Raw genomic sequence first — 22,645 nt, 5'->3', positions numbered from 1 at the left:
GATGCTTTCTCATGCTCATTTCCCCAACCACCGGCATGAGTCAGTGTGGTAGTATGCAGTTTTTCTTTGCCACTGTACATTCCTTGAACTTCCAATTTAGCATCAGAGTGCTGAATTGAGCACCCTTATCTTTCAGTATTTATTTCACAAGATGGCCAAGTTGGCAACTTCCTCATTAAAAACGTATCAGTTCTGAATGATATCTTGGGGGTGGGGAGGTCCTTGAAGAACACCATCAGGGTACTTAAATCGTCTTAGTTTGGGCCCATCAAATTTTGTCTAAGACAGATTGAACAGCCATTTTGCATAAATGTCAGGAAATGAGCCTAGCATTGCTACATGTTTACCACAGCACAAACAACATGTAGTTAATTCACAACATTGGTGCTAGAAAAACCCCTTAGTAGTGCAAGGGTTCTTTTATATATTAGGCTTACAAATTTTCTGCTTTCAGTGTTAGGGTTGCCAACTTCCAGGTACTAATACAAAATCAAAAAATCACCCGGTGCTGTAATGAGAGATTCCAAACAAAAAACAGCACACTCGAAATACTTATCACAAATGCAAGTTTATAGAGACAAAACTATATAGAAACACCTAACTAACTAACTTATCAAAGAACATGCAATCAAGACGAACAAGTGGTACTGAACAGCAAATATATACAAAATATACACACGACAGGCTAATAAAGCCGAAAGTAGTCCCACGTAATATACAAAATCACCACAGTCTTAAGTTTACTTGGAAACGGGTTTGAACAACCTTCCGGGTACGTTGTAAATCTTCTGTTTCATTAATGGAATAAGTATCAGTCAGAGTCCCTTAAAAGGGTAACTTTCCTTATCCAGTGGGACCCACAGCAGGGTTAGTTCAGGACCGCAGAAACGGAACGCAATTCCCAGGTAGTGGGGCTTGACAACCCACCGCCCCTCTTCCCGGGAGTCCCAGGAGAAGGGGCGGGGGTCTTTAAACCCCTCTTTCCTGCCTGCACAGACAGCGCAGAGGGGCTTGACAACCCATCCCCCCTCTTCCCAGGAGTCCCAGGAAGAGGGGCGGGGGACTTTAAACCCCTCTGCCCTGCCTGCGCAGACAGCACAGAGAGGCTTGACAACCCACCGCCCCTCTTCCCGGGAGTCCCGGGAAGAGGGGCGGGGGGGTCTTTAAACCCCTCTGCCCTGCCTGTGCAGACAGCGCAGAGGGGCTTGACAACCCATCCCCCCTCTTCCCAGGAGTCCCAGGAAGAGGGGTGGGGGTCTTTAAACCCCTCTGCCCCCCGCGTGCCTTCACGGAGCTTCCCTGAAGGAGTGGGGGGGCCCTTTAAACAGATCTGCGCCTTCCATCTGTTTAAAGAGCCCCCCGCGCGCCTTCATGGAAGCCCCGTGAAGGCCCGCAGAGGGGCTCTTTAAAGACCCCCGCCCCTTTTCCGACTCTTTGAAGTGGTGAGCGCCGCCTGGGCAGGCGGCGCCCAGCACTTCAAAGACCCGGCTGAATTTTTCCCCGAACTCCGGATCTCCTGCCGAATTTCGGGGATCCGAAGCGGGGGAGTTCGGACTTCGGCACGGCCCAAATTTAAAAGGGCTGAATTTTGCCGAAGCCGAACTTTACTGAATTTTTTTTTCAACAACCCTAGAGGAAGTTGCGGAAAGACATCTCTGCATGAAATGCCTCAGTTTCTTTTACCCGTTGCTTTCGCTTCAGGCGACAACAACCCAGGCTTCAGAGCACCACAGTTCAGGTCCTCATGGGGAACTCGTATAGATAAAAAAAAAAAAGACACAATCCTCATGTACACTGTTCTGATCTCCCTAGCCCAGGAAGAATCTATTCCACGCTGACCCCAGGTAGTAAATGCCTATGCAAAGCTTATAGATTGTTCGTCTCATGTGCTTCTGACTCCACCCCCCCATACACACACAAGTATCTGGTTTCCATGTTGGCTCAACAAATCTGACCGTGCTTCTCAGCTCCAACCCCCCAGTTCCCTAGGCCCCTAATAAAGTGCATAATGAATCTTCTAGAATTTGGTTGCATCAACTTTTCTTCTGATTTTGCCTCATGTCTAGTCCTTCTATTCATCATCAATAGGATAAGAAGCCAGCAAAGCCAGGCCAGGGGCAAACTCTAATCTGGTGAACCAGGTTGGTTTCCCCACTTCTACACATGAAGCCCGCTGGGTGACGATAGGCGAGTCATGGTTCTCTCCAAACTATCTCAGCCCCACCAACCTTACAAGGTGTCTGCTGTGGGGAGGAGAAGGGAAAGTGATTGTAAGCCACTTTGAGTCTCCTTAAAGGTTGAGAAAAGTGGAGTATAAAAAACCAGCTCTTCTCTTCTTCTGAATTGGGCTTAGTTTACAACAAGTATTCAGAACAAGAGTCCAAACCCAGCCCTCTGGTAGGAACCAAGTTTAATAGTATTTTAACCCTGCCACCAACAGACTGGTATATCTCCTGCAGAGCAGGAGACTACCCTTTAGGTTATCACAGTTAGGTGACTTTTCCTTGCTCCCCCTGTAGAGGAACTTCAAATATTAGATCTTCAGGCTAAATATGCCACCATGCCTGCTATCTCTGAATGGCTCACTCTGGGAATTCCTGAATGGCTCCAACCATCCAACCAGCTTTCAGCAGCACTCACCCGGCCTGCTCCATGTTACTTTTGCCAGCTTCAGAGTTTCGTAAAGAGGAAGAAATGTAGGGTTGCCAGGTCTCTCTCCACCACTGGTGGGAGGCTTTTGGGGCAGAGCCTGAGGAGGGTGGGGTTTGGGGAGGGGAAGGACTTCAATGCCATAGAGTCCAATTGCCTACGCAGCCATTTTCTCCAGGTGAACTGATTTCTATCGGCTGGAGATCAGTTGTAATAGTAAGAGATCTCCAGCTAGTCCCTGGAGGTTGGCAACCCTAAAGAAATGGGGTGGGGGTTTGCCAAGGAGGTACAGCGGCAACTTGCCTTGCTCAGTTCCCCAGACTCCCAAGATACACTGGGCATCAGCAATTTTCTCTCTCTCGTCCCCTGTCCCTTGGTAGCCTGGAAGAAGAATAATCCGGTGTGTCTCTCTCATAGAGAAATCTATTCGCTTTAAATTTCCATGGCCTAATTTTTCAAACCCTTAATACATTTTGTCAGGGGGGAAAGCTAGTCTTATTTCACATTCCAAGCAAAGAGTAAGTGGTGTTGCAAAGGAGAGAGTGGGAAGGCAAGAGACACTATTATCAGAAGCTCAGCTGGGAAAGAAATATGATCTTTTTTCCGTCATACAAAAGTGGCAGTCTCGCTGTTCTGTAGTGAGCAAAGAGCCTTTGTCACTCACGGAAACCTGTCACCTTACGCTGTGATATTGCTAGGGCCTGCACGACAGGTCAGACCTAATGAGAAGAATGACAATGTGGATGTTGCAGACAGGAAGGCGCAGAGAAGTAGCTTTTGTTTCCTTCAGGGAAATCCTTTCATGGTAAGAGTGTCCACACTTTCATACAGTTGTTGTACCGGATAGATACTTGAGAGATTAGAGCTGGGAAACAGCAGAATTGCTGGGAGGTTGCACAGTCTGCCGAGGGAGAAATGTGGACGTCAGGCACGAGAAAGAATATAATTTACAAAGGACAGAGGCTGCTCCTCCTATAACGATGCTTGTAATTGTTAAGGCACTTGTAGTTACTTCAAATGCTGAACCAACTTTATTAAACAAACAGCACAGTCATTTTATTGCTCACAGCTCGATATCCTTTTCCCTTTAACTCTCACTTCCTGTCTGTGAGCCTCCTTCTGTTTAAGAGATAACAGATTTTCTAAACAAACAACAGTCCTGTGCACCTTAAACGCTTTAATCCTTAAAGTCTTTAGGGTGTCACAAGACACCTGTTTAATTTTGCTGGAATAGACTGACAGGCAATGTATCTTGAACATTTTCTAAAGAATCTCTCAGCGCTTTCACACATTCTGAACAATCCACTTTCAATGCACTTTAACAGTTGTTTGCAAGTGGATTTTGCCCTTTCACACAATAAAATCCAGCTGCAAAGTGCATTGAAAGTGGATTGAAAGTGCATCATTTGGCATGTGTGAAATATTGCACATGCAATAGCCTACTCCTGCCTCCCCCCTTTGACCTTTCTCTGGACATTTGGAAAAAGGAACTGGATAATGTGATCCAGAGCATTGTGTATGCAGCCAGATCCTATTATTGGCTATTAACTCCAGCTGTTCCATAGTCAACTGCAAGAAAACTCTGGCTGTAGTTTTAGTAGTTGTATTGTTACTGTCAGCAAAATGATATGTGGGCAGAGCCACCCTCTCTGCTAGTGGGAATGAGTGACAGCCAAGGCAGAGGAACTTGCACAGTGGTGGATCACGCTGATAATCTTTTCTGCTTTTCATAAATCAGCATTAGCCAAACTTTTGACTCGTGCGGCACAGGGTTCCGTTCCACATTATAAATGTGAAAATGCCACTTTTACACTCGAAACGATACAGATACATTTGCTTGCGAATCTCCCAAAACAATAGGAAATCCTCCTAATATGTGTGAGGGAGACCAGTTAATATTGCTTCCTGCCCTTCCTTTGCCCAGCATTGATGGGACCATGATGCTAGATAAGACCTAACATGGATTCCCACTGTTCCCTCCCACGAGAAAATGTCTTTGCTCATATACCATCAGTCCATCTGAATAAATACCACGGGTGGAATATAAAATAGATATATATGGATCAGTGTTATAAAAAGTTCTGGTGAAATCAATCAGTGTCTTACCTAACAAGGTGAAACGTGAAGACAAGCAAATCAACTTCAGACCTGAAGAACTTGCTCCAAGATCCATTTGCTACTCCCCAGCTGGTCAGCTCAAACACAATGATACTTCTCACTCATGAGCGTTTTTATGCTGAAAGTGAGCAGCAGAATACCAGCATGATGCAAGTAATAAAAAAGTTAACCTAAAGTAACTTCCAAATTACAGTTTTCCAATAAAGGAGGGTTAAAGGAATTCTATACTCTAATTTTACGTTGTCACTTTAAAATGTGTATGTATATGATTAAAATAATTTTGGTATAAAACCTTTGTACAGTGATGTAAAGCCTTCAGAGATAAATATACTACCGTACTAAATTTAAAATGCCTCAAGTCAGAGAATGAATTCTAAAGGGCTTGTATTAGCCATCTCAATGTTTACTTCCCGTAGATCAGTAAGTGTAGCGGGCAGCCCAATCCTGAAGAGGGGTTGGATCCATGGCGGCTGGGAGTGGTGCAGCCACGCCTCTTCCTGAGGCTAACCTAGCCGACGTGGAGGCATAAAAAGCTTTTGAGTTAAATTTAATGTTAAAACAGGGGGAGCGCCCCATAGCGAGCAGTTACCACCACTCAAGGGGGCATTCCCAGGGCGGAAGGGCTGTGGAAACTTCCTAAAGACCCCAGCGAATGCCCCCTCACCGGCTGGGAAAGCCCTATTGGTGTGGCTGCGAGGGGGGGCTGAGACACCTGGACGCCGTCGTGTTTGCCCTTGTGCCAGCGTAGGTGCCACCCCTTCTGTGATAAGGTGGCACCTATGCCAGAGTGGGGACATGCCAGCTCCTAAGGAGCTTCACCCTCCCCTTCAGGAATGGGCTCCAATTGTGCAAGGAGGGAAGTTGCTTTCAATTTATGTATTTATTTGCCCTCAAGTCGCAGCCAACTTATGGTGACCCCATAGGGTTTTCAAGGCAAGAAATATTCAGAAGTGGTTTGCCATTGCCTGCCTCTGGTAGCCACCCTGGTATTCCTTGGTGGCTTCCCATCCAAATACTAACCAGGGCTGACCCTGCTTAGGCTTTGAGACCTGACGAGATTGGGCTAGCCTGAGCTATCCAGGTTAGGCTTCAATTTATACAAAAAAATCAAAACAGAAACACAAAACTGCCTTGTACTGAGCCAGATCATTGGTCTATCAAGGACAGTACTGACTACTCTGAATGGCAGTGGCTTTCCAGGGTCTCAGGCAAAGCTCTTTTCATATCACATAAAACCAGACCCTTTTAAATGGAGATGTCATGGATTCAACCTAAGGTCAACTACATGCACAGGAGATGCTCTGCTACTGAGTCACAGCCCATCCCCAAATTACAAGAATCAAATGAATCAAAGAAGAAATAAAGGCTACAACCTGTAAGTAGGTAACTTTGTTAATCATATAAATCAGTGTAAATAAATTTTCCCTTCAAATTAGAATCTATATATTTGCCAGCATGGTGTAGGGGTTAAGAGCAGAGGACTCTAATCTGGATAACCAGGTTTGATTCTCCACTCCTCCACATGATCGGTAGACTAATTTGGTGAACTCTCTCAGCCCCACCTGCCTCACAAGGTGTCTGTTGTGGGGAGAGGAAGGGAAGGTGATTGTAAGCCAGTTTGAGACTCTTTAAAGGTTGAGAAAAACCGGGTATTAAAAAACCAACTCTTCTTCTAAACTGGATTTGTTTACAAGAAGTATTCAGAACAAGATTCCAGACCTAGCCCTCTGGTAGGAGCCAAGTTTAATAATATTTTAACCCTGCCATCAACAGACTGGTATATCTCCCACATAGCAGGAGACTAACCTTTAGGTTATCACAGTTAGGCAACTTTTCCTTGCTCCCTCTGTGAAGGAACTTCAAATACAAGACTGTAAGCCAGTTTGAGACTCCTTAAAGGTAGAGAAAATCGGGGTATAAAAACCACTTCTTCTTCTTCTTCTTCTTCTTCTTCTTCTTCTTCTTCTTCTTCTTCTTCTTCTTCTTCTTCTTCGCATGTTTTCTGGACAAGAAAAGCCAGGAGATAAATGGTTATAACAGTGCAATATCCTGTGATGTGGATCCAGTTCAAAAGGATCAACTCTGTTTAATGTACATATCCAGAATTATTCTTGATGCGGCAAAATCAAAGGCCACCCATTTGCCTTTTTTTTCTTTTTTTCTTTTTTGCATCTTACTGCCAATAGAATGGCAGAAGAAGCAGATCACAGGCCTTCCTGTCTGGACAGAAAGAGAGGTGAATGCATCCAAAATAGTGGCTTAATTATTCAAAGCCTACCGCAGCCCTTCCTTCAGCACTTTAATATCCCCCAACACAGAATCTGGGAATCAAGGCTATAGATCTTGAGGAATTACACTGTACAACAGTAGGCTCACTGTATGCTCACTGAGGCTCTTCTTACCAAGATAAAATTTGGGATTTCTCCAATTACAGCTTATGAAAAGGAATAGGAATGTGCACTCATGCACAAACAGATGTTTTTGCCAACAACCGGATGTGTATTTCTAAAACTGTACGTATGTTTTGCAGTGACATAACTGTGAAGAGAAAAGCAGTTTACTCTCTCTGTTTTTTATTAGACCAAGCCTCAGCAGGCCATCAGAAATATTCAATCCACCATAGGGACTACACAAAATATATTTGTACACTTATCAGACACAGACGTTAGGTTGTAGCGAGACCTGCAGTTATGCCTCCCAGAGCTGCTTTTGGTTTTTGCTTGAATCAACAGTGCACAAATGTACACTTTGCCCCCCTTTTACCCTCTGTGGGCTTCTTAAAAACTTTCTGCCCATGGTCTCTAGGTCTAGGATGACAATGTCAACTGTGAGATTAGGTGCTCAGTGTTTTGCTGCAGTGATAAATTTACGCTACTTTCCTGCGGTGTGGTGTTGTTTTGTTGAACGTGCACTAACAGATGTGACGGAGGCCCTTATGTGACAGTGTTTGATATTTATTTTCCTAAGGAACAAAACATCTGCTATTAGGTATTTAATAGCTTAAAGCTGTATTTTTCACCTTTTAGACTGAATGACGTATGGAAGGGAAGTTGGCTTAAACTGTACGGTTATGTCAACTCTCTTCTATTGTGTCCTTAGAGGCTGTGTGCGAGAGAGAGAAAGAGAGAGAGAGTCTGGGGGCTTGTAATGCCACATGCCGAGTTTGCTTGGAGCAACAGGAAAAGAGCCTTTGCATGTTTTCCTCCCATAAATTCCTGAAAATGGGAGCACCAAATTGTTTCTGTACAGAACCAGGCACTGTTTGTGTGCTACATCCTTGCCTGGAAAATTTTACATAGTGCATCTGATCATGATTTTTCTCTCTCCCTACTACCACATTTTTCTAATTGGTTAGTTTTGTCAGGCTTCAGTACCCCATAGCGTCTCAGCAATAAACTTTACTCCAGACGTAGCAGAGAGTTTAAAGATTTATTAAGAAAAGCTTAATAAATCAGTAGGTCTAACGAACTTAAGGTCAGAATGCAGGTATGGGGAATACAGGGCATCTTTATAGGGAACATACAATACATTTGGTTACATCATTGGTAGGACATGAAAGGGTAAGCTACATCAAAGGAAGAGTATTTGTCACCTCGAGAACAGATAGCAGTTTTACCATTGGAAGGCTTACTTTGAAGTGGAGATCGCTGCCTCCGGTCTTCACACCGATACCTCAACTTCCCACGGGAAAGAAAGTGGCTTTGATACTAAACATATGCTTATCCGGGGCCCGAATGGATGCCCTGGCTGACAGTCCGCCTCCCCAAAGACCCCTCCCCGGGACATCCCGGTTTGGCGGGGTAGAGCCGATGGAATTCTGCTACCAAGGTGGGGGCTTTTATGTGCATAGCGGACACCCATTCACTGTGGCTAGAGTTCAGATGTTTCCAATGCACGAGATACTGCAGCTGGCCCCTCCGCACCCGAGAATCTAATACCTTGGAAATCTCGAAGTGCTGTTCCCCCTGCACCATGGTCGGGGTCACAGCCGCAGGTTCAGGGTGCCATTCAGGTGCCGGTACAAAAGGTTTTAACAGACTTACATGGAATACCGGGTGTACCCCCTGTAAAGTTTTTGGCAGTTCCAACTCCACTGTAACTTCATTGATAACACAGGAGATTGTGAACGGCCCCACAAACTTCTGACTCAGTTTCTTGCACAGATGTAAAGATCTGATATTCTTGGTGGAGAGGTACACCTTCCCTCCGACCTTTAATTCCCATTGGGGTGCCCTGTGTTTGTCTGCCTGCGCCTTGTACTTTTCCTTCGCCTGTTCCAAATTTTTTACCAGCCAGGGCCAAGTGTTCCGCACTGTGTTGGCCCATGCTGACACTTCAGGGGGATCGCCGCCTGGCGGGGGGGGGGGGTACAGCCCCTAAGGGTCCGAAGTCTATTCTGTAGATCACTTTGAACGGACTTATACCGGTAGCAGAGTGTACTGAGTTATTATAGGCATATTCTGCCAACGGCAGCAGGTCGACCCAATTGTCCTGGTGGTAATTCACAAAACAACGCATGTAACATTCTACCACCGCGTTAACCCTTTTGGTTTGCCCATCCGTCTGCGGATGATAGGCTAAAGACAAACTCTGTTGCACACCCACAAGTCCTAAAAACGCTTTCCAAAATTTTGACACGAACACGGACCCCCTGTCACTCACGACCTTCTGTGGAAAGCCGTGCAATCTGAAAATCTGGTGTACAAATAAGCGAGCCAATTTGTGTGCAGAGGGCATCCCCTCACAGAGGACGAGATGAACTTGCTTCGAGAAGAGATCTGTAACCACCCACAGAACCGTTTTGCCCTGGCTAGATGGGAGGTCTGTTATGAAATCCATCCCGATCACCCACCAGGGAGCCTCCAGAGACTCTAGGGGCTTGAGTAATCCAGGGGATTTCCCCATTAAGTGTTTGCTCATTGCACACACGGGGCAAGATTTTATGAACACATTGATGTCCTGGCACATCCCTGGCCACCAGAACTGCCTTCTCACCAGGTGCAAGGTTTTCACAAACCCAAAATGTCCCCCCATTTTGGAACTGTGGCTCCATCCCAACACCTCCCTTCAGAACTCCATGGGGATGTAGTGTTTATCCACGTGGGCACCTTCCCCTAATAGTACCTGGGATGGGAGAGACTTCTCCCTCCGCTCTCGCTGAAGAGCCTCCCCCCACCTACGCTTGAACACTTCTGGGAGCTCCTCTGGGATTGCTAACGAGCAGGGGGTAGATGCAGGCGGCCCCTGAGGGGGGACCAGAACCAAATCTACTGCCCTGTCCCCTCGCTCTCGTTGAGAGGACTCCCTCTCCCCCCCTCCGATCGTGACCGGAGGATCCCCTGGGATCGCCGGGGATGGGGGAGCAGAGGCAGCCCTCACCCGAGAGGAGTCAGGGACAGACCCTCTCACCGCTGCATGGGATTGGGCTCTGGTCAGGACTCCCGCTCTACTCCCCTCCGTCGCCAAGCCCAGGTGTTCCCGGGTGAAAAGAGAACCCACTGGCCGCTCGACTCGACATTCGTATTGTGGCATCCGGGACAGCCCGTCGGCCAGGCAGTTGTCCTTCCCAGGCATGTGTTTAATGGTGAAGTGGAATTTGGAGAAAAAGTCTGCCCAGCACAGCTGTTTGGCTGACAGCTTCCACTGACCCAATATGGCCTCAAGATTTCGGTGGTCCATCCAGATCTCAAAGGGTTTCGCCGCCCCCCTCCAGGAACTGCCGCCAGACCGTGAGGGCATGATTGATAGCCATGGCTTCCTTCTCTCCAATCGGCCAGTTTAGCTCCGGTCTGGAGAATTTTTTCAAAAAATAGGCACAGGGTTTAAGCACCCCTTGTTTGAAGAAGCGCACCTCCCATTGCCTTTTCCGAGGCATCTACTTGAAGGGTAAATGGTCTAGAACAATCTGGGTGAACCAGAACGGGCTCAGAGGTAAAGTGCTCCTTCAGAGTTTTGAATGCCGCCTGACACCAGTCGTTCCAAGGCACTTGGTAATGCGCCAAGGTGGCCTCCTGCCCCTTCCCCTTGGTTTTGAGTAGATCAGTGATCGGTAAGGCTATTTCGGCAAAGTCCTGAATAAAACCTCTATAAAAATTTGTGAAACCCAAGAACTGTTGTACTTGTTTGTGAGTCCTGGGGGTTCCCACTCCCATACCGCCTGAAGTTTTTCAGGATCCATAATCAAACCTTGGGGGAAAATAACATCCGAGAAAAGACAACTGGTTTTGGTTGAATGCACACTTGGACAGCTTAGCATATAAATGATTATCCCTTAAGCGACGCAAAACCTCCCGCACCAAACCCCAGTGTTCCTCAGGGTCCCTGGAGTATATCAGAATATCGTCCAAATAAACGATTACCCCTTTAAACAGTAGATCATGGAGGATCTCATTAATTAATTGCATGAAGCACAACGGTGCCCCAGAAAAACCAAACAGCATTACCATAAATTCAAACAATCTGTAACAGCAAGAAAAGGCCGTCTTTGCTTCATCCCCCTCTTTGATTCAGACCCGGTAGTAGGCTTCTGCAAGGTCAAGCTTCGAGAACACACAGCCCTCCTGGAGAGCACTCAGGAGGTCCGGAATTAAAAGAATGGGGTAGGCGTTAGACTCTGTAATCGTGTTAAGCCCCCTATAGTCTACACACAGTCTGAGATCAGAGGTCCCCTTTTTCTTCACAAAGAAGCAGGGAGAATCAAACGCAGCCTTGGACAGCCGTATGAAACCCCACTCCAAGTTCTTGTCCAGGAATTCCCACAGTACTGCCTTCTCTTGGGGGCTCATGGAATAAACTCGGGCTTTGGAAGGCTTAATGTCCTTAAGTAGTTCTATAGTACAGTCCATCGTGTGGTGAGGGGGTAACAGGTCACAGACCGTCCCCTCAAACACATCCGCAAAGTCACTACACTCCTGGGGCAGCGTGTGGGTCTCAGTCGCAGCGGCATCCCCCCCTTCGCCTCCGGGAATGTTGTCCCGGCCATGTCTCTCGCACTGGGGAGCCCCAAACACAACCTGCCTCTGTTCCCAATCGATGCTCGGGTTGTGCCCCGCCAGCCAGTTGCTGCCGAGAACTACTGGGTAGATCTTAGGTACTACCATGAAGTGGATCTGTTCCCAGTGGTTTCCCACCCCCAGCAACACTTTCCGAGAGTGCAAATGGACCGCCCCCCCCCCAAAGATCGCTCCCATCCATTTGATGGAAATGCAAGGGTTGGTCCAGTTCTCGAGTTCCGACTTTCAGGCTCTCTACCACAGCCTGATCAATCAAGGTCCAGGAACACCCGGAGTCTAGGATAGCAACAACAGCCACAGGTTCCCCTCCCCGGGGGTTCCGTAACACAACGGGTAGCAGCAGTGTTTCTCCCTGGTCACTCACCCTAAATGGAGCCGGTTTGGTTTCTCCCGAGGGTGCCTTCCGTGCCGGCTCACTCACAGAAGGCTGTCCTCATTTTTTGCCGGCGAGGGCTCACTGTAAAGATCCAGAAGATTATGGTCGTCTGCTGGTTCTGCTTGCAGAGCCACCATCTCACGCCGGCTGGTAGTCCCCTCAGCCATCTTACGATCCTGGACCCGAGGTGGCGTAAACTCTCGTTCTCGGGTCGCCCGGTTGCCAGACCCTTCTGTCGATGTGCTGGGACACTTCACCGCGAAATGACCCATCTTTCCGCACTGGAGACATGTTCCTTCCCTGAAGCGGCGCACCCTATCCAGGCTAAAAGTCCCTCAGGTCTTGCCATCTCGGCGCTGATCACGTACCTGACCCAGGCCTCCTCTGAAGGAAAGGTTTCCCCTTGATCCTTCATGAACCTGGACACTTGGAGTAGAAAGTGGGGTAGCTGAGTGCTGGATCTGTTGAAGGACACCTTCAGATCTCTGGCGGTAGGTCGCCTGGGCACGGGTGCCTCTCTACTGACTGGAGTTTCCGCGGCGGCCAGAGAGCCCACTGGGGGTTGCTGCGGGGTCTGCCTGAGCTCCCTCACTTCCCCCAGAACAGTATCCAAGTCCCTCTGCAGTGCGTCCATCTGTGTCTGCAGGTCCCGATTCTGTAGAACCAACATCTGGTTCTGGCTGCGAAGCAGGGCGACTTTCTCTGAGGCGACAACAACCGGGGTGACTGGGGAGCGGGTGAGCGAGGGCTCCTCCAACCGTTCTGTAGGCATGGCCCCTCGGTTTCGTTCCCCCTCTTCACCATACCGGGCACAATTCCTGAGAGTTGCTATTAAAGTTCAACAGCAAGTTAACTAGATGGTTTGATTAACTTTAGCATTTCTTTATTTATGGATGTTTTAACCTCCTTAGTTATGCTTAATTGCATCAGCTGTAATGGCGGGAGATCTCCTGCTAGTACCTGGAGGTTGGCAACCCTACTGTGTGTCCTTCCCTTACCCATTTATGAGCTTTCCCACTGCCCATGCTTGCCACTGCAGCCCTTTTTCCAGTGGCACTGGCCAGTGAGTGTAGCTGGGAGAATAGTGAGTGGGGGGTCAACAACAGTGGGCCTTGCCAGACACTCTGGGCCCTGGAAGCTGCCCTACCTCAGAGTATGCTGATGTCAGCCCTGTTATAACACATTGGTTCAGGAATGTGTTTTTGGCAAAGAATGACATTCTGGACTGGATTACTGCATGAGGTATGTATTATCTGTTTGCTGTATATATTATTCTGCTCCCACTACATTGTCTCCTACTTATGCAATACCATTTCCTGCATCGTTCACATATATATCTAATACTTCCCCCCCCCCTTTATTTCAAATTTTTGCAATCCTAGTCTGATTACATTGTTTATTAGATGTTACATCCTACTGATTGCATTGACTGACTTGGCGTAATTTGCTCCAAGTCTCAGTGAGAAAGGCGGACTATAAATAAATATATAAGGAATATGAAGTCAAAGAAGACATAGTTATAGAAACAATATTTAACCCAGCAATGAGATCAATTATATCTAAATATATTGATAATTTAAATCTGTTGCACCAAAGAGTATTGGAAAGAACTGCTATATACCGTGTGTACCAGACTCACATACCAACCAAGGCCTTTAATGCAGGGACTTTTCCCCAAGGTCTCCCCCGCCGACTGCTTCAGGGCTTCCTTTTCATGATGCATGCCTTTTCTGCCCCTCACAGGTCACCTCGCTCTCCCTGAACGTTTTGCCCATGTTTTCCAGATGCTGGTTTAGCCGGAATCTGGAAAATGTGGGCAAAACTTGCAGGGAGAGCAAGGCGACCTGTGACAGATGGAAAAGGCATGCATATTCAAAAGGAAGAGCCCTGAAGCAGTCAGCAGGGGTGACCACGGGGAAACATCCCTGCATGTTTCCTGAGGTATGACCCAAGTTTCCTGAGGTATGACCACTACCACCACAATCTTGGCGAAGACCCAAAGTACTATAGCAAGACCAAAAGGCAAAACCTTGTATTGAGGGAACAAAGCCCCATACTGGAACCAAAGATATTTTCTGTAACTGTTCTTTATTGTATGCATCCAGAAGATCCAATGCACAAGCTTTTTGAGGTAGCAAGGGCAGAAGATCTGAAACAGGAACAACATGAAACTACCAAGGATATGTTAACCTCTCTCAAATCTAATGTGCTATGTCCCCCTCCCCCATTTCTTACCAATCAGAAAGTGTCTGAAATAGAAGTCCCTTTAGGAACTAACCGTACAGAAGATTTATGCAGCAGGTCACTTCTTGTGCCAAAAGATCAGAAAGGGGCTGTGGGTCTGCCTCAGGGAGTTGGGGAAAAATTCAACACATAACATATGAACACATGAAGCTACCTTATACTGAATCAGATCCTTGGTCCATCAAGGTCAGTATGGTCTACTCAGACCGGCAGCGGCTCTCCAGGGTCTCAGGCTGGGGTCTTTCACATCACCTACTTGCCTAGTCCCTTTAACTGGAGATGCCAGCTGGAGACATTATCTCAGCCCATATTGTCATGTGTGTGTGTAAAGTGCCATCAAGTCACAGCTGACTTATGGTGACCCCAACATGGGGCTTTCAAGGATTAAGCAGAGGTGGTATGCCATTGCCTTTTTCTACAGAGTCTTCTTTGGAGGTCTCCCTTTCAAGTACCAACCCTGCTTAGCTTCCGAGATTGGACAGGATCAGGCTATACCATGCTGCCTTCCCTCCCCATATTGTCATAGCAGAGGATAAAAACTTAGCTACTTTACAGGGACTCTTTGGTGCACCCTGGCAATCCATCCAATACCTTTAACATACTTCTTTCAATAATGTTTGAATTAATCAGATGTTCATCCTTCCTTCTGATTTAACTTTAAATATATGTGTTCCTCTACAACTCTGTTTTTGATTAGCAAAGTACAAAATCAAAGAAACATATGATGGGACTGCAAATGTTTGTCTTATTACAGAACACAACAGGATTAATACTTGCCAAAAACACCCTCCTTGGAAATGTTACCTTCTAGTGGCTTAAGAGTTAAAAAAGAATATCAGACAGAGAAAAATGCCTTTCAAGCTTGGATCACTCCAAGACACTGTAACTGCCATACCAACCAGAGTAGTAGAAAATTAATAAGGTGGTGTTGGAGCAGCTACATGACCCACACCATAGTGCAGAGGGCAAGAGTTCAAATATAAATAAATATGTATGGCACAGTGCTTTTTCTTATCAGATAGGAGTGCTGTCTCGTAAGCAGTTTAGATATAACAAAGTGGTATCCACATCACTTGCAAGACAGCAATCTTATTTGAAAAGATGCACCATAAACAACCATACTGATTACAGCTGGGATTTTTAGAAAGGGTCTAAATGGAAATAAAATTGAAAAGGTTTTCCATGGGGTTCCATATTTTGCTTAAAAGGTCCTCCTTTCCCTAAGGAATAAACAGCATTGTTGTTAGACATATAGTTGTGGGGGGGGTCTAAAATGGCAAAAACCTTGAGTGGAAGGGAAACATTCTGCAGAATAATAGGGAAAACAAATTAATGGGTGCTTAGCAACTATGTTAACAATATCAGGAAAGTTTTCACCCTTGCTCAGATATCACTTTTCCTACCATTGTTCTCATTATTTAGACACACACACACACACACACACACACACACACACACACACATATACACATGTATATATATATGTAATATATGTATGTATATATGTATATGTATGCACATCCAGAAATTTCAGTGAGTGCTGCTCACACTTAGACATTCTTATATGAAAATCAGCATATAAAAACCAACTCTTCTTCTTCTTCTTCTTCTTCTTCTTCTTCTTCTTCTTCTTCTTCTTCTTCTTCTTCTTCTTCTTCTTCTTCTTCTTCTTCTTCTTCTTCTGGGCTATTGTTTGGTACTCTATGGAAAACAGGTTCCAATCTATGGTGTTTTCTTTTGGAAATGTGACAGCACATATATACATAAGCAAGTGCTAGTTACACAGCATCTCACAGAAATAAGCATCACCTTGAGATCCTGATGAAATGTGAAATGGATCTGCAGTGCAAACCTTAAGTCTGTACAGGATGGCACTGTAAAACTGAAATCTTGTGCACATCTACTGAGATTAGTCTTCACTGGATTCAGGAAGAAATGCTGCACAGTTCTATCAATAGAGTGTTCATAACTTCATGCTAACCTTGCTCCATTGCAGAAGAGAAGGGTGTTAGACATTGGTGATTTGGCTGCTTTATAGCGTATATAATTGGGTGTGGATTAGTATTTATAATACTAGGGCAACAACAACAAAAAAAAACTCAGGGTCAAACAGCAAAAAATTTAAATCTTCAATAAGTTGATGTTATTTTAGCCTCTCTCAATGTATTTTTGCTTGTTTGATCTTCCATATTTTCCCTTTTGTAGTTCAGAGAGAATAACAACTCTTATTTGTCTTAGAGAATTTGTGTTGTAAAATGTAAAAGGTTTTTTTTTTATTTAACTGTTTTAAGTGTGATACCATGCCCTTTGACCATGTATAAATATTAATGGAGGACTTACTATCACCTTCTACTTCAAAATTGCACAAAGCTTCCTGTTTTCAAGGCTGCTATGTTTTCATTAAAGACCTCAATGGGTAAATCAGATTTTAACATGTTTGGGAAAAGCTGTGGCTTTTTTATATATACCTGTAATTTAGCATTAACCTAGCTGTTAAAATTTTGGTTCCCCCTCCCCCCCCACTACCCCCATACTTACTTAAATTTGAACAATTGCAACAATTATTGACACATGGTTTTGTATTTAGCTATCACACCATTAATCAAAGACTGCCATCAATTAATCAAGGTACTTAGCTACTAAAAAACCCTTCCATTATTAGCACTCTGCCACAGATAGAACTATTCCCAAATCAGAGTTTTCCACTAAAACATTCTCAGTAGAGATTGATCTAATTCAGACTGGTGGAATTGCCTGCCAAAATCCCAGTTCAATGAGGCAACCAAGACTGCTTTCACACACATCTCTCCCAGCTTCAGTACCAAAGCAGCCATTTTCTTCAGGTGAATTGATCTCTATCGGCTGGAGTTCAGTTGTAATAGCAGGAGATCTTTAGCTAGCACCTGGAGGTTGGCAATCCTATTAGGGGTCCATGAGGGAATTTCATGGGGTATGTGAAATAGGTGTCAAGAGTTGAAGTGGTACTCCTCTCAGGATCATAGGTTCAGCTGGGGAAGAGTGAATACGGGTAGAACAGCTTCTAGAAACTGTTGGTGCATAAAGAAAATAACAATGAATGTGTTGAACTGGGATGGAGCTTCAGTAAACTAAGGTAGTTGGGGAGCTCTAGGGGAAAGGCAGTATACTTAAAGTAATTGTGCATGATAAAACCTTTAGGATTTCAGTGCTCTTCCCTTTTCACAAGCTGCAGCTTTTTAACCCCAACCAGCAACAGAGGTCTTTTATGCATGGCTGTTTCACTCGCCGTCACCCCTCCAATAACTTTTGAGTCTTAGTGTTGATTATCCATGCCATTTCCGACTGTCAGAGGTCGCCTCGCTCTCCTCCTGCATTTCCCTGCGTTTTCAAATTCGAGATAAAACAGGTCCCTCAAAAAACGGGTAAAACATGGGGAAATGCAGGGGGAGAGCGAGGCGACCTCTGACAGTCGGAAACAGCATGGATAATCAACACTAAGATTCAAAAGTTGTTGGAGGGGTGACAGCGAGTGAAATGGCCAGGCATAAAAGACCACAGATAAGACTGCTGGGATCCCATTCCACAAGAGCTTGGCTACATGCTTCTCCGTACTGACTCTCTTCCACAACTGCATGTTTAGACTCTATCCTAGTTCTGGGTATCTCCTCTGTGGGGACTGGCAAGTTTCTGTCTGCATCACATGTCAGCACACATCTAGCAAAAGAACCAGGGCTGCTTCAAGCCCCCAATTCATTGAAGGTAAATCCATGGTAATTTAGTTTGGAGGACAGTGGGCAAACATGGGGAAAGTGATCCACCTCAAGACTATCATTACACACCCTAACAACTCCATTTGTGCCCAAAGGTGGAAAGGCAGTAGAAGAAGGGGAAGAAGAAGAAGAGTTGGTTTTTATATGCGACTTTCTCTAACACTTAAGGAAGAAACAAACCAGCTTACAATCACCTTCCCTTCCCCACAACAGACACCCTGTGAGGTAGGTGGGGCTGAGAGAGCTCTAACAGATCTATGACTAGCCCAAGGTCACCCAGCTGGCTTCATGTGTAGGAGCAGGGAAACAAATCCAGTTCACCAGATTAGCCTCCGTGGCTCATGTGGGGGAGTTGGGAATCAAACTCGGTTCTCCAGATCAGAGTCCACCGCTCCAAACCACCGCTCTTAACCACTACACCATGCTGGCTCTCTAACCAACAGGCAGGGGCCATTAAGAAGCAGGGATCCATCTTCAGCACCCTGTTGCGTCCAACCAGTACTAAATTGCTAGCCTGTATTGTAGAAAATATGCTCACAAATTCGAAGCAGAATGAAGGAGAAAAGCTGATGGCTGAAATGCATATTAACATAAATGGGCTTAGTGGTCTGTGCATTATAACAAATCATAACGTGACTTAGAGAACTGCTAACATTAGAGCCATAGCCCATTCCCCAGAAAACAACTTTAAAGGCAATATCTAATTAAAGTAGTTTTGTTTATTCTTAAATTCTATACATGAGCTTGATTTTTTGGTTATGAAACTGAAGACGGGCGGCCCATTCCCGAAGGGGGGGGCAGTTAGGCAGCGGCTGGGTGCGGCACAGCCACACCACCCCCACAGAGGCTTCCTGGCCACTGCAGTGAAAATAAAAGTACTTTAAAAATGAAAAAGAGGAAATGCCCCCATGGAAAACAATAGGGCTACACCACCCCAAAAAAAGGTGGCGTAGCAATGCCGCTGCTTGAGGGGGCTTTCCTGGGGCAAAAGGGGTCAGGAAGCTAACATCAGCTCCGCCCCTTGGAGGCCCTGCAAGCCAGCGGGTATGGTTGTACTGGTGGTGGGGGGGGGGGCAGCAGAGATCCGCTGCCTCCAGACTCCAGCATGTTTGCCTTCTTGCCAGTGTAGGTGCCACCTTATTCTGTGATAAGGTGTCACCTATGCCAGCACGGGGCCATGCCAGCTCCTAAGGAGTCCCCCCTTTCAGGAATAGACTCTAACATCAGATCTAGGGTTGCCAGGTCCCTCTTCGCCACCAGTGGGAGGTTTTTGGGGCGGAGCCTGAGGAGGGTGGGGTTTGGGGAGGGGAGGGACCAATGCCATAGAGTCCTATTGCCAAAGCGGCCATTCTCTCCAGGTGAACTGATCTCTATTGGTTGGAGATCGGTTGTAATAGCAGGAGGTCTCCAGCTAGTACCCGGAGGTTGGGAACACTAACCAGCTCCCTGCCTAAAATAACAATAACGCGTCCCGTTTTTAAAAATACATCTTTCATTATTAGTTGCCCCTAGGTTTTATTTAGTGAATTAAAGGTATAAAGTTCTTCATTGAGTGTCTCATCACTTGAAACTGCTCCTTGCTCTAAATCCTAAATAGGGCCACTGTCACCACTGCCTTCAAAGAACCACCGTCAGGTATTTGCAGGCGACTGAGAGGTGGCATTTAACATCAGCATTTGTTTTTAAGAGATCTATTTGCGTGCAAATGTAAACAACATTTATTTTTATTATATGCAGTTGGTACAAGATTCTTATTATAGTTCTGCCCTGACGTCAGCAATAAACAATAATAGGATTGTGAACTATTGCTCTTCCTAATAAAATTATGTTTCTCCTCTGCATTATAAATCTAATAGCTATTACATCAGCACCCATAAAGATATATCATTGGCTTACCTTTTTAATATAAATAGGGCATTACATGTCTCAGCTGTAAATATTCAGATTTATTTTATATGTTAGCCCTGACTATGATTAGATCATGAGAGAGGGGTAAGTAAAACTGAAAAGTGTAATTAATAGCCAATTTGGCAATCTCCCCCCCCCTTTCCATTTTACTTCTCTTACAGAAAAGTTCCCATTCTGTTTAGAATACGTCTCTCTCAATGTCTTAGGCATTTTAGTTGAAAGCCTGGAAGTTAAAGACAAAGTATTGTGGGAATATAAGAATAGCCCTGCTGGTTCAGACCAAAGTTCCATCCAGCATCCTATTTCCTGTAATGGTAGAAACGATACCCCCTTTCTTCCTGTTGCCCACAAACAACCTGTATTTGGTGGCACACTGCCTATGAACACTGTCAGCCATTGTGGCTAACAGACGTTGACAGACAGGACCTCCCTGAATGTCTCCAATCCCATCAAAGCTAGCAGCCATTGCCAGATGCCGTGGCAGCAAATGTCATAAATCATTAATTGTGTGAAGATGTGCTATCTTTTGTCCAGTCTAAATCTACCATTTCATCGGGTGATTCCAAATACTTGTATTATGATCAATATTCCACTGAGAGCGTGGAAGCAGTTTACTTGTTGAAAGAGACTGCATCCTACACTCTGATCCAGCAATAGTTATGGGTCATGCAGAGAATCAACCGGGCACCCTAAAAGGGCTCACTCATATAATTCAATAGAGAGGGTTGCTCCAGAGACCAAGGTATGGGGTTACGCTGCTGTTCACAGCATCGATAGCGCTTTGGCAGTTAGAAATCCTGGATGTAGCTCTTTTTAAACTGTAGTCTGCAAACCACTTTATTGCATTCTTTATTGTCTTTATTGACGATGTTGTAGACAGGAAACTGAGAGACAAAGATCCAGTACAATTCACAGACCTCTTACCATGACATACTTGCACGAATGGTCTCTGATAATCGGGCCAGCTTATCAGTACTTATTGACAGAGCAGTACAAACAAATATTTAAAACTGATTTGGGGGGGGGGCTTCAAAATATGTGTTGTTGATGATTCTGCTTTGACAAAATTATAAGATTGTGATCTAAATGCACCTAAACTGTTGGGTGAGCAGGTCCTATTCAAATGTAATGTCCCTGTGCAGACAGTCAATGACCTCAGAGGTAGTTCAGGCATGCCAGATGGGTAAGGAATAGGGTTGCCAACCTCCAGGTAATAGCAGAAGATGTCCTGCTATTACAACTGATCTCCAGCCGATAGAGATCAGTTCACCTGGAGAAAATGGCCACTTTGGCAATTGGCCTCTATGGCATCAAAGTCCCTCCCCTCCCCAAATCCCGCCCTCCTCAAGCTCCGACCCCAAAACCTTCCTCTGGTTGCGAAGAGGGACCTAGCAACCCTAGTAAGGAAGGAAGATATGTCTAGGGTTGCCAGCCACAACCAGCAGGATTGGGGGGGGGGGCAAGCAGGGGCATGTGTAGGGTTGCCATCTCCGGTTGGGAAATACCTGGAGATTTATGGGGCGGAGCCTGGCGAGGGCAGGGTTTGAGGAGAGGAGGGATTTCAATGCCACATCCAATTGCCAAAGTGGCCATGTTCTCCAGATGAACTGATCGCTATTGGCTGGAGATCAGTTGTAATAGCAGGAGACCTCCAGCTAGTACCTGGAGGTTTGTCAACCCTAGGCATGTGGGATGCCATTGGCAATAGCATGATGTCACTTTTGGGGAAAACCCAGAAGTGACATCACACCTGAGTAGACTGGCATCACTTGCAGGTTTTTGCTGGAAGTGACATCATGCCGTCACCTGACAGCCAGCAGGAAATGGGAGCAGGAGGGAGGGTATGGCAAGTCTATTACTGTCCCAGCTCTCCATCCTGCACAGGGCAGCAGTTCGAGGTAATATAATCTGAACTGGCTCTGTGTAATTCCTACCCCACAGAATGGAGGATATTACCCCACACAAAGTGCAATTCTATATTAAAATATGCTGTAGAATATATATTAAAAAGGTTGTTTGCCTGGGCTGGATGTTGTAGATCAAACAAAAATAGTGTTTTGTATAATCAGGGACAAATGCTAACTTAATCTACAGTCCAGTTTTGGTACCAAGAAGAGACAGTCCCCCCCCCCTCTCTCTCTCTCCCCACTACTGCCATATACACACCTAAGAGCTCTCCATTCAAGAGATGAACCCCAGGGAAAAGGCAGACACAGTCGTGTAACAATTGATGTTATGCTCTCCTCCCCTGCCCTTCTCCAAATGGGAACCTTGTACAGTGTGTAAGGAACAATACTCTCCCCCTCAGTTGTAAAACAGAAAACTCTCATAGCCCCAGAGGGGAAGGCCCTTTGGCTCTTAAATAGTTGCTTTCATCAGAAACCTTTTGGGATAAACGTGTCCGGGAGCACCCCGGGGCAATATTAGACATGAACACTGCTATGATCTATTTAAGCATGTGTGAGATCTGTATAAATAACACCCCCCCCCCATCTCCCTCCCCTTTTTGCCTCTGATCCCTGACTAATGTCCTGGATGAAATCCTTAAATGTTTGATTTCAAAGTAGAGGGTAAAGATTTTTCCCCTA

The sequence above is a fragment of the Euleptes europaea genome, chromosome 8 (assembly GCF_029931775.1).
Source record: "Euleptes europaea isolate rEulEur1 chromosome 8, rEulEur1.hap1, whole genome shotgun sequence".
NCBI classification, from domain to species: Eukaryota; Metazoa; Chordata; class Lepidosauria; order Squamata; family Sphaerodactylidae; genus Euleptes; species Euleptes europaea.
The sequence above is the reverse complement of the archived record's forward strand: the minus strand, read 5'-3'. Positions refer to the sequence as shown.